Source organism: Physcomitrium patens, chromosome 1 (genome assembly GCF_059467195.1).
Source record: "Physcomitrium patens ecotype Gransden chromosome 1, ASM5946719v1, whole genome shotgun sequence".
Taxonomy (NCBI): domain Eukaryota; kingdom Viridiplantae; phylum Streptophyta; class Bryopsida; order Funariales; family Funariaceae; genus Physcomitrium; species Physcomitrium patens.
Window position 1 is genome coordinate 5,258,521 of NC_143410.1, and position 13,213 is coordinate 5,271,733.

The 13,213-nt window shown below is 32.1% G+C and overlaps 1 long non-coding RNA gene across 15 annotated transcripts; it reads left to right on the forward strand.

Moving 5' to 3' along the window:
- Nucleotides 1-7,008: 7,008 nt before the first annotated feature.
- Nucleotides 7,009-11,537, forward strand: LOC112290705 (uncharacterized). Of its 15 annotated transcripts, XR_002972251.3 has the most exons (7): nucleotides 7,377-7,634; nucleotides 7,789-7,972; nucleotides 8,631-9,610; nucleotides 9,756-9,926; nucleotides 10,090-10,189; nucleotides 10,374-10,539; nucleotides 10,784-11,537. It is a non-coding gene; the product is annotated as an uncharacterized LOC112290705 (long non-coding RNA). The 15 variants fall into 15 exon arrangements; XR_016501706.1 differs by adding an exon at nucleotides 7,009-7,365 and having other exon boundaries at nucleotides 7,577-7,634; nucleotides 7,789-7,982; nucleotides 8,631-9,926; nucleotides 10,374-11,537; XR_016501655.1 differs by adding an exon at nucleotides 7,009-7,359 and having other exon boundaries at nucleotides 7,577-7,634; nucleotides 7,789-7,982; nucleotides 8,631-9,926; nucleotides 10,374-11,537.
- Nucleotides 11,538-13,213: the final 1,676 nt, after the last annotated feature.

Genomic DNA, 13,213 nt, shown 5'->3' on the forward strand with positions numbered 1-13,213 from the left:
AAGAAAGGAGTTGACAAGAGTGAAGAAGCCTTCGCTCTTGTCTCTATATATACTATCTAACTAGGGGCTACGTGGCGACGTTCTATAGGACCTCCAATATGTGTTGACTTTGTAGGACACATGCCTTGACTTACAAGGCAAGTTTTCCTACGTGTGGGCCACATAGTTAGCTTGATCTTCAAGCTAACAACATGTGTGGCACATGGCCAACTTGTTGACCACGTTTCTAATCCAAAAAGTCAATTAAAGACACCTATGAAGTCAAAGCAGCGTCTAGGAAGTTTCTAGGAAGCTTCTATATTAAATATTATACAATTAACTTACTTTTATCTACTTTTACTTACTTCTACCTATTTCTATATGTAATTATTAGCTTATATGATTATGGCCGTGACATCTATGCGTATTGAAGTAATGTGTAATATGAAATAAAGTTTGCCCTCTATTTCAATCAAGGTTAAGGGAACAACCAAATTCTACCTTTATGTAGATCTATCATAATTTTTTGATCTTTTTTAATCTTCTCTTGAACTTCTTTGATGTCCATAAAAATTAATTGATTAATTTGAGATTCTTGAAAACAATCCAAGTTTGCTTACTTATTGCTTTTTGCTTGTTCTTTTTAGATTGTCTCACATTTTAAGGTTTTTTTGGAGATCTACTACTCCAATTATTACGAGCTTCAATAAATTCATCTAAATAAAAAAAACTCTCATGTATTTAAAGAAGATTTATGACCTTTTTTTTGTTCCCTACTCAGTTAAGTGATCTAGCTTAAGCTTTTTTGTCGAGGATTGCATCAAAGACATAAATTTCAAAAAAAAAAAATCTCAATACACTCTTGTGTTACTTGAAAAGACTAAAAAATTACTCAAAGATAATAATATATTAAACTAAAATGGCAATTATTAAAAATAAAGAAATTAGAAAGTCTTAAAACAAGGCTAAGGACTAAAAAGGCTTTGACAACAGTAAAAAAGGCTTTATTTTTGCCTCCCTATATACTATCTAAGTAAAAGCTACATGCTAATGTTTTATCGGACTTCCAATACATGTTGACTTTACAAAATACATGTTTTAATTTGTAAAGCAAGTTTTCAATATGCGTATTATATTGTTAGCTTATATCTCAAGTTATCTACATATACAACAAATGGTTAGCTTATTGGCTAAGTTTCAAATCTGCCAATCAACTATAAACATATATAAGATCAAATGCGTATCTATAAAGCTTCTAAAAATCTTCACCATGAGATAATATTAAATCTACTTAAATTTAGTTTCTATCTAATACTTCTTATTAAGATTAATACTTCTTATTAAGATAAATATATATATATATATATATATATATATATATATATATCCATGATATTATCTCTCTTTTTAGGAACAAGTTTTACAAGGAGTAATCATCATCTTTCATAGAGATTACTACTTTTTGTTTAGGTTTTGATATCGAAGTAGATATTTAGATTTTATTTATAGATGATAAGCATAATTAGCAGAAAAATCTCTTTGTTGTAGAGAAGATTGTATCATATTATTATATGCAAACTTTGCCAATAATAAAAGTGTTGTTCAATTATTTTCTTAATACTTGATTGTATATCTTAAATATTGCTTCTAAATTTGATTTATGTGCTTTTTTTTTCCATAAACTTGAAAATAAAAGGCCAAAGATAGCTTTAAGGCTATCTTTAGAATCTTAAAATTAATTCTTTAAAATCTTGATATAATTTGAATCCCCCTATTTAATATAATATCCTTCAATAATCTATGATAGCGATAAATGTTGTCATAGAAAAGCTTAATTGTTTCTTTGCTTATAATCAATTTTGTACATAGTACAAAATGTGCCATCTTGGTAAAAAGATCTATTATTATAAATATATTATCATATAAATCTATGATTAAAAGATTTATGATAAAATCTATAGAAAGAGAAGACCATGGTTGTTTTGAAATAGATAATGGCTAACAAAGTCTACAAGGTTGATAACAAGGAGTTTTTGATCTTAAAAAAATGTCACATAATTATATAAAGTTTTTAAGTGCCTTTTATATTTGAGGCCACTGAAAATCTCTTGATATTAAGTCCAAAGTCTTATTGTATCCAAAACATCCAATTTCTATAAAGAATGCCTTGGAAAAGTCGATGCAATTCAAGATTGGTGTAAAATTAAATACTATCTTTAAGGCTTTAGAAGATGCTTCAACTTCATTGTTCTTCTTAAGTTTGGCTTTACATGTCAAATATGCAAAAGGATTTGTATTTTGAAGAAAGTTTTTAATAAAAATTTGATAATAATTTTAAAAAAATTAAAAATATTATATATCTCTAACTATTTTTAAGATCTTTTAATCCATAATAGTTTGAATCTTTTTAGGATCTATTATAAGACCATCATTTGAAATAATGTATCTTAAGAAGTCAACTTCAGTAGTATGAAATATAAACTTTTTCATCTTTACATATAATCATATATCTTTTAGTTTTTGTAAAATAAAATAAATATAAACTTCATATTCTTTTATACTCTTAGAGTAGATTAAGATATCTTTTAAATAACAAACCATAAAATCATCAAAAATTTCACAAAAGACATTATTCATTAGTTGTTAAAATGCATCGAGTACATTTAAAAGTCCAAAAGATATGACATTATATTTCAAATGCCCATTTCTAGTTCAAAATGCATTTTTTTTTTTTTTAATACATACCAGATTATATGTTCATCATAGATCTATTTTTGTATAGATCTTGGCTTGATTCAATTGATCTAAAAATCTTTAAATCAAAAATAGATGATATCTATTTTTGATGGTAATCTTGTTGAATCCTTAATAGTCCACACTTATCTGCAGAGATTTGTCTTTTTTTTTTCACAAATAAGATAAGAGCTCCTATTAGAGATTTAGAATGGCATATAAAATTCTTAGCTAAATTTTCATCAATATACTTTTAGAATGCAACCAATTTGTTTTAAGATAGACTATAGATTGATTCAAATGGTGATTGAATTACTTCATAAAGATCAAAGAAACAATGATAGGAATGATGTTCTAAAAGAATATCTATATTTTTTTTCCAAAACATCTTAATAATCTTAATATTAGTTTGGAATGCCACTTGAAATCTTTTCTCTATCAATAATAGATGTGGCGCATATAGCAAAAGTTAAAATTTTTTTTGCAACATGCATAAAAGTTATTACACCTACTAATAATAGTTTGAATATATTGATCTTATAAATTTTTAATTTTCTAATAAAATCTTAGACTAAATTATTGAAAAAATCAAGATTATAAGAAATCTAATCTATTTGAAGATTATACTTTTTTAGCCACAATCATCCAAAAATAATTTGATTAAAAAAAATTAATGACATTAGATATTATTAAATTATTAAGATTACTAGTTACTACGTCTAAAAGAATAATTTCATATATAACATCTCTGGAAGGCAACAAACAACTATCTATTATTTCTACATGTATAAATTTGATTTTTTAAATTAAAGATATTTTTATTTTTTGACAAAGTCTTTGTTTATAAAAACACATTGAATCTCCTGAATCTAAAAAGGCTAAGACTTTGTGATTTTTTGGTCCTAAAAAAACTTTTATTGTGAAACAAGATATTATATAAGATTCTAGCTGCACGATCTCTATTATAGTTGGAAAAACTTGCTTTTAGATATATTATCTATTTTGACAATTATGCTCCTCATTTTGTAATTATGTTATATTTTTGGATAATATTAAGTAGTGTGCTTGGATTCTTCAAAATATAGGTATAATCTTTTTTAAAAATAATAAGTCTTTTTTTTGCTAAAAAAGAAATTTAGAATATATTGTATTAATTTATATGGGCTTTGGCCTATACAAATAAGCTTCTAAAAATTTAAAAGGTATTGTTATAGCTTGAGTTGTACCTTTTCAACCAAATCTTTATTCTTTTTGTCTTTTAAAGAATCAATTACTATATGCAATGGCTTAAGCAACAAATTATTCTAATGAATTTGCTGTCAATATTGTCAACAATAAATCTTCAACATTATTTTTCAACCTATATCAAAATTGATTGATATAGACTTTGTCATTTCAATCTACATAGCAAGTAAGATTTTAGAATTTAGCAACATATATGGTGGCTAAACAGGATCCTTGTTGTAAAGATTTAAGTTTGATTTCTATTCCTCTTTTTAGATCACTTTTTTAAAATATAGTAATAAACACTTCCAAGAATGAATTCAAATTATAGAATAATTGTGAATCTTTTCCATCAAAGGTATAAATTAAAAAAGAATACTCCTAAAAAAAAGTGTTCTTATGAATCTGACTAAATAAATCCATGAGGATATTGAAAAGGATACAATCTTAAATAGAGCTTTACTTATTATAAAAACCCTCATAATTTTAATTTTATTCCATCAAACTTCTCTTATATACTTATCCTTGTCTCCCTTATACTTATAGTAATAAGACTCTCCGGATTTAGTTGTGAACTTAATCTACTTGCTTCTCTTAATTATATAACTTCTAGGTGCAAACTTTAAACTTCATTGTTGATTTCTTTGATGGAAGTAGGAATGGTAGCTCTATGATTCACATTGAAAATACATGAAATTTTTACCCTAAGAGTGTTGATATACTTGTGAAGATCTACAATAATTGCAAAGCTATCTTTTCTTCTATCAAGAGTAGCATCCATAATTTTTTCTTTTTTTATTGACAATCCGAACAAATTCAAAAAATTAAATTAGGAGAAAATAATCTGCAACTTCTGATATCAAATAAAAATTAGTGTTATAAAATAAAATTATTTATTTAAAAATAGATAATTTATAACCATAAAAAATACAACAATAAAAGTAGAATAATTCACTCATTTTTAGAATAAAATAAGAATAATAAATTAAGACTTTTGTCAAACTATTAAGGACATGAATTTCAAAAAAAAAAAATCTTAATATACTCTTATGTCACTCAAAAAGACTAGTAAAATCACTCAAAGATAGTAATATATTGAACTAGAATGACTATTGCCTAAAACAAGAAGATGAGAAAGTCTTCAAACAAGACTAAAGGCTAGAAAGGCTTTGACAACACTGAAGAAGGCTTCACTTTTGTCTCCATTAATACTATCTAATTAGGAGCTATGTAACAATATTCTACAGGACCTCTATTATGTGTTGACTTTACAAGACACATGTCTTAACTTGCAAAGCAAGTTTCTAATATAGACGCCACATTTTTAACTTATATCATAAGCTACCAACACGTGCAATACATGGTTTGCTTTGTTTACTAAGTTTCAAACCTACCAATCAACTACAAATATATATAAGGTCAAATATGTGTTTATGTAGCTTCTAAGAAGCTTTGCCATAAGATAATATCATATTTACCTACATTTATCTTCTATCTAACACTTCTTATCTAGGTAAATATATGTGTATGATAAATTGTTAATGTTGATGTCATCTATTGAAGATTGAATTTTTTTTGGTTTTCTTATACTTCCTCAATGCTCTACCTTACTAGAATTTACAATAGATCCTCATGTTGGAATTTGCACAAGTAAAGAAGTGGTCCCTTCTATAGCAGAAGAGGAGGGGTTCTCCAAATTGATAGGAGCTAGATAGGATTCTTATGCTACTATTGGAATAACATCCTTTAGGATAGATTGACTGAAGGTTGTTATCTCTTGTGATTATTCTACTATGTTCCAATTTCTACATGCTTTGGTAATAAAAGACAATCCCATATAAGATGCAAAGTTGATAAGCAATATCTACACCAAATGGATATTTTATTATAATTCACTTGCACCTTCATTGTCTTTAAATTTATCAAATTGAATGCTCCAATTATAAAAAGATACAAACTTCCATCTGTAAGAGCAATATAAAACCTTTAATCAAACTCTATTTTATTGTTTCAATCTTGCTTGATCACTGATCCAAGGCATAATGCAAGTTTTTTTGTGCTGCTCACTAATTTGTCTAGAATGGCTTTCATTGTTATTCAAGTCAGCATTTGCATGCCAACGAAACAACTTGAATTAAATCTTGCCATCTATGGTTGGATAATACAAGTCCCTATTGGAAGTGATGTGATATTCTCATAAGTAACTTCTATGACTCTACCTCATCATTGCATACTACATCAAAGAAGCTGTGACCTAGGTCACTACCGAATTGAAGCTCCTCGTGCACTTCAGATTTCAAGTGACCTAGCCAGGCTTGTAGGATCTTGGCCGTGGATCTGCCTCCTACAAAGTACGTGATCACAACACATCGTTGAAGGAAATCCATTTCCTTTTTAATTTTATCCTCATCCAGCCTTACTTCTATTACTTGAGTGTTTAAAAGAAAGCCAGTGCAACTCCCCCCTAATCTGGTGATGCTTGAGTCAAATTGATAGCTGCAAATTTTTTCATGTTGGCCGTAGTTGCAATCAATTCCGGCTCCACTCTGTCCGCCTCCCGTGCATGTTCCACTGTCCGGACCTCCTGGGAGACGGTAGGGGCAACCAGGGAATGAGTCAGTTTAGTCTTTAACACTTCCGCGTACATGGACATTGTGCGGGCTGATCGCTCGTCCTTGCAGCACGGCAATTGTGGAGTCAGATTACACACACTTGAGTAAAAACCTTAATCCCACTCGAGCAAAAATCCTAATCACATTCAAGTAAAAGCCCTAATATATGGTACTAGTCCACCACTGTGTTCTTTTTGTCACGGTGACCGCCTACGACAGTAAAGATTAGATTGGATAATATTTACTCCCTCACTTCACTTGTGATTGAACAACAATTCACTTAGGAGCAGCAATTCATGCGGTGCAGTTTCTCTCGAAGTCTACCTTCTCTACAAGACAAGGTGCTCGGGAGCGTCATCGTGCTCTCCCCCTGTTCCATTTATTGAACTGACTTAAGAACCAGTTATTTTGAGGCAATTGTTTGAACTTTGTTTCCAATGATTAGATGATGTACAAATGTGCTTTCATCCATGCTATATCAAGTTTACACTTTGGCAAAAAAATATTGTGGCAAGTCTGGTTGCTTTTACATTATTGTTATATGATCAATGACTTGCTTTACAGGTTCATTTGCTTTTCATGAACATTTCATGTAGCGATATTCTTTGCCTTGTTTATAAATGACTTGCAAGGATCAATTTTTGTAATGGTTTCCTTTCACACCATACATTTCAAAGCCTTGTAGAAAATTGGCAGCAAATAATTTCAGTACATTTGATTCCAGAGACTATAGTACTCTTGGATAGATTTGCGACAGTCCTCTAAAAGTCTTCTGGCAAGGAGCGTCCCAATACGCTTCTCTTCAATCGAGGTATAGGTGAAGTCTCGAATTTAATTTTGATTCAAGTGTCATGGATTCCTTGCTACTTGGATCAACTTATTTTATTATCACAAGAACAAAATATTTATACATCTGATACCCATATATAGTAGGGTTTACGTGACATTGATCAAGAGGGTGTGTTAGATTGCTTTACCAACACCCTCTTTCAATTCACACAACCTCTTTTAACGATACTTCGATACAGAGTTGCTACTACGGATGTTTTTGAGAGATTATGATTTTTAATGGACGATCTGACTGTGGTACGTAAGTTCTATATTTGATTTTGATTTCCAAAAATTTGTAATAGGACATTTTTAAGCTTAATTGTTTGTATGTAGTTTCAGGTTGTTCTTCTCGCGTTGTGGTTGCTTGTTGTAGCCATTCGGTAGTTATACAATTGTGTGATTGGTGCAGTGTCATTGTGATTATTGGAGTTTCTTCGTCGCATAAATATTTTTAGGGGGTCTGAGGCAAAGGTACCCAACTCTCTGCATGAGGCAAGTGGGGAGCAGTTGAGGAACAACATGCTGGGGTTTGAAGGTTTTTGGAGCCGCTCACCTTAGGGTTTGAATGATCAACTGGTTCACAAGATTCGAAGGTACTATGCGGTACGTAGGAGTTTCAACTAGGGTGTATTCATCTTGGCGGGGGGGGGGGGGGGGGGGGATGTCAACTACAGATTAATGGATATAGAAATTGTGAGTTTAGATGTTTCAGAACAAGACATGAGGCAGAGGACTTCATGAAGAGTTAGGGTCGCAGTAGTTTTTTTTTTTTTTTTTTTTTTTAATCCTCTATGATTTGCCTCGAATTGTGAAGCTGAATCGAGTAGTGGCTCGAGGGTTTGTTCACGCTTTGATGGAGTGTGTATCTTAATGATATGCTTTTAACGATACTCCCATGTTTTTAATGAAAAATTTAGATCCCAAGGGTTTCGTAAAGATATTTGCTTGCTGCTCCTGAGTTGGTATATAATTTATATGTATGCTGATGTCTTGGTGTTTCTCTCGGATGAAGTGATGGTCGAGGTTGATATGCTTTGTGCGGTTATGCATTACAGGGTTTCGAACTAGTTTGATGATGTTGATGTTATCGCAGAGAAGTGGTGTAGATTCAGTATCTTGTATTTGTAATTCATGCAACAGCCGGCAGGAGTACGTGATGTTTTTGGCTGCTTTGGGAAGAACTCTGTACTCTGTACTCTGTACTTTGGAAAGAGGTAGATGACAGTGCTAGTGTGGGTTGTAATTTGCTAGACCACGTGATTGGAGCAGTTCCCAGTTTTTACAAACTTCCAGATGTTGACTTGCTGGAGTCCGTATTACCAGCCCAGTCCGCATCCGCGTAAGTAAGCAATCCTTCATTGTTGTTTGCTAGATAGAAAATTCCGAGGTCCTGCGATCTTTTCAAGTACCGTAGAACGTTCTTAGCTGCAACCATGTGTGCGATTTGGGAATTTTGCATATATCTTGATAGACAGCCAATTGTGTATTGTATATCCCATCTAATTGTGGTGAAACATAGGAGCCCTCCTATGAGACTTTGGTAGGATTTGGGATCAACAGCAGGAGTGTTAGTCTCTTTCTGCAGTTTTTTTTTAGGGTTCATTGGAATAGGTAAGGGCTTGCATTATATGAGGTTGAACTTGTCTAATAGTTTTTCAATGTATCTACGTTGATGGAGATAGATTCCATGTTTGTCATAGTGCAGTTTCACCCTAAGATAAATGCAAGCATCCTCGATATTTGTCATATCGAATTCTGTCATCAACGTTGTTTTAAGTCACTATATATTGTGTTTATCATCTCCTATGACTATTATGTCATCGACATAGAGTAGAATGATGATGTATTTTCCTTCCTTGATTGAAAGATACATGTTGAGATCCTCTTGGCTTCATTTGAATTCTTGGCTTGTAAGGTATGTGTCAATTCTCCCATACTAGGCTCTTGGAGCTTGACGTAAACCATAAAGCGCCTTTTGCAATTTACATACTTTCCTTTCACTGCTTTTCTCTTTGAATCCCGGTGGTATTGTCATGTACACTTCTTCAATCAAATTTCCATTCAGAAAAGTTGTTTTAACATCTAGATGAAGTAACGTGGATTTGGTTTGCAATTCCTAATCGGATACCTTCTTTGCTCAGCAGGTTCATGGTGAGCTGTCGATGAAGAGCAAAGTAGATCTCCTATCAGACTAGTTTGTTCTGTCGAGTTTGAAGGATGTAGGTTTTCAGGTAGATGGTCGAGTTCAGGTTGCAGTTCGACATCTATGGTTTTTTCTTGATTTTCAACAATGGTAACGTACTGATTATCAGATTTTAATGTGCTAGTTTTTGGAAATGAGACTATTTCATCAGATTTTGGTTGTTCAACATGAAGGTGGTGATATCCTACCAAGGTCTCATCGAAAACGAAATCAAGGCTTAAGTGCAGTGTTTTGCAAATGGGATCAAACAATCGATACCCTCGGCTTTTGTCCTCATACCCGACAAAGAAACATCTAAGGGCTTTGCTATCTAGCTTTGTCTTGTTCTTTTTCGGTATGTGGAGGTAAGCCACTGAGCCGAAGATCCGTAGGTTGTCAACACGTGGTTTTGTCCTTGAAAACTTTTCTTCTAGAATCATGTCGTTGTTGGCACGTGTTGGGCTCAAGTTTATGAGCATGTTTGCGGTGTTCACTAATTCTGTCCATAGAAATTTGGGACACTTACAGGTGGCAGCTATGGATCTGGCACGTTCAATAATAGTGCGGATTTTTCTTTCACTCACACCGTTCTATTGGTGAGCTGCCGCCTAATTCCGTTTTTATTGAGGTATGTACTGAATTCTGACGACATGTATTCTCCGCCCCTTTCCGTTCGTAGGCACAGTATTTTCCTTCCAGTTTCGTTTTCTACCCTTGCCTTGAATCATAAGAAATTTTCGCATGTTTTTGATTTGCATCTCATGAAATACAGCCAAGTTTTTCTGAAATAATCATCTGTAAACGCAATATAGTATCGTGATCCTCTCAACAAAGGAGTTCAAATTGGACCAACTAAGTCGAAATGGATAAGATCAAGTACTTGGGAAGATCTGTTTATGTATGATTTCGGAATTCGTTCTCGGTGCTATCGTCCGGCTAGGCAGTCCTCGCAAACCTTGTGCATGTTGTGGAAAATAGGTAAGCCGCTCACCCGCTTTGTTGACGATAAGTAAAAGAGACCCGCATTATGCAAGTGGCCGTACTGTTTGTGCTACAATTTTATGTTTGCTTCTACTGTTACAGTATTGATTAGTGCTTCCATCTGCTTGTTGCAAAATATGTAAAGTCTATTTGAAGAATCCCAATTTCCTACTGCAATGACTGTTTTGTTTGATCCATTATCAAATACTAAACATTTCTTGTATGTCCGGTGTCTGTTTAGAGCGTCGACAGATATGAGGTTTCGATGTAAAGCCGGGACATATAAAATGTTACTTAAGTTTATTGAACCAAAACTAGTTGAAACACTCGAAGAGCCTATTGCATCAACCCGATGAGACTTTCCATCGGCCGTTGTTACACTCTTTTTTGAAGGAGAAATATCCATCGAATGTATATTTCTTCTTTCACATGTGAAGTGGTTGCTTGCTCCCGAATCCATGTACCGATGTCGATTGTGATAGTCCAGCAGGTTTGCTTTAGTCAATGCGTTGGTATAGTGAGACTGAAGATCGCCTTCGACGTAGTATGCAGCTCTTGGGTATTGTCGACACTCTCGAGCTAAGTGTCTGGGTCCTCCAATTGTAGCAGTAGATTACTCTGTTTCCTCGGAAGTGAGTTTGCTAAACTCTTGGGCGGCGGATGCGATTTGGTTGACGATGTTGTAGTGTATTGAAGGTGGATGTAGACGAGTCTCGGTACTGTTGAGGATGTCATTTAGGGTTGCGTCCCCTTCAATGTCCTCCTCTGAAGTGTTAGTTCCCTCTCTACCCAGAAAAGTGACGTTGTAGATGAACCTCAAGCGCCTCTTTCTGCTTACTAATCACCATGCAATGTGATTCTGCTAGCAACTTGTCCATAACGTCCTCTAAAGTTGGATCTAAGAGATGTATGATCCCTTGGATCACCATTCCATAGCTCCACTAAGTTGGTTGAGCATGTTCATTGCATCAATGAAGTATGCATTTATGTCTCCACCTTCCTTGTTTAATAGTAGTATTTGTTGTTGGTCCCCAACTATAATATATTCCATGAGTTGGGAAGATTGTTGTGTTGTCATACTATTCCAATAAGATTGTTTCTTGGTGACATGATATGGTTAATCTATGCCCTTTGTTTTAACTCTCTTAATTCAATCTTAGTGTATATCATTCTTGTTACAATTGTAGAATATTGACTTGGGAGGCTTTTTGACTCAACTAGTTTACAAAGATTCTTTTACTTCAAAATCTTCAAGCTCCAAACATTGTAGTTTTGTTGATTTATCAATTTGTTTGTTTCATCCATCTCACAATTCAAGACTTTATCAAACATCATGTATTACTTTTGCAAGAGAGAATACATTGTCATGTGATAATGCAACTATATGGTGAAAGAAGAAAGAAAAGATTATATTATAGATGAATTTAAACAAAAATATGATTTAACAAATTATCTTAGAAATATAGATAATAGATAAGGAGGTTGTAAAAATTAATAAATGGTAATGTTGTTTTTTTGAAAAAGAACCTTCTACTTTCTTTTTAGGAGTATAAGTGAATCAAATCAAAGTAAATAAAATAAATAATTGATATAGACATTTTTAGAAGAGAATTAAGTATAGGATTTAGCAAAAAATTATCTCAAAATATGAAGAATTGATTTTCAAAGAGGACTAGTTGTGAACCAAGGTCAAAATCAAATTGTGAGGCACATAATTGCGTACTTATCGTGATTCTAAAGTTCTTTGGTTCATCAAAGTGTGGAATTTGAGAGAAAACTAGTGAGGGGAATTTTGAGAGTTGATTTCATGTGATTTGAAAATATATTGAGGTTTTGAAGGCTTTTCAAAATGAGAGATGTATTTAGTGGATTTGGATTTTGAAAAATAAGAAGTTTACAAATTTGAAGATTTTATGAGTGTTGTAATGTATTTATAGATGAAATTTAGTACATCTATTATTATATTTTTCTTAAATATGTTTGAAAAATTTGATGTTAATTATACAATTAAATTGATAGTTATGAGAGTTTTTGTGGATTATGGTCTTGAATAATTGAAATTTAGGATCAATGAGGGTTTTTGCAATCTAACAACATCCGCCAATTCGATTGAAGCAAAAATTAGTGAAAGCAATTTAGACTTAGATATTTACACACTAGCCAATTTTTGAAGCAATTTAATAGTTTAGTAAAGAAAAATCATTGTTAGAAGATCAATATCTAAGTTGGAGAAGGAAGGCAGCCAACGTCTAAGAGATTTTGGGAGCTTTTCTTTCAATTGGTGGGTTTGATACTCTTCAAATTTTGTTTACTTGTTAATTGCTTGTAGATTGAAATATAAGTAAAATTTTAATCAAGATCAATGATTTGATTAATATTTATTGAGATTTTAAAACTTTAATAAATAATTAAGATTTATTTAGGATTTTTTTTGGATTTTTAAGAATTTGGTTTAAGATTTAGGATTTCATTAGAATTTCATTAGGGTTTAGTCTAGGATTTTATTAAGATTTCATTAGAATTTGGTTTAGAGTTTAGGATTTGATTAAAATATAGTTTAGAATTGGATTAGGATTTCATTAGAGTTTTATTAGAGTTTGATTTGAGATTTGTTTAAGATTTACTTAAGATTTTGTTAAGATTTGTTTAAGATTATTAAAATTTCATTAGA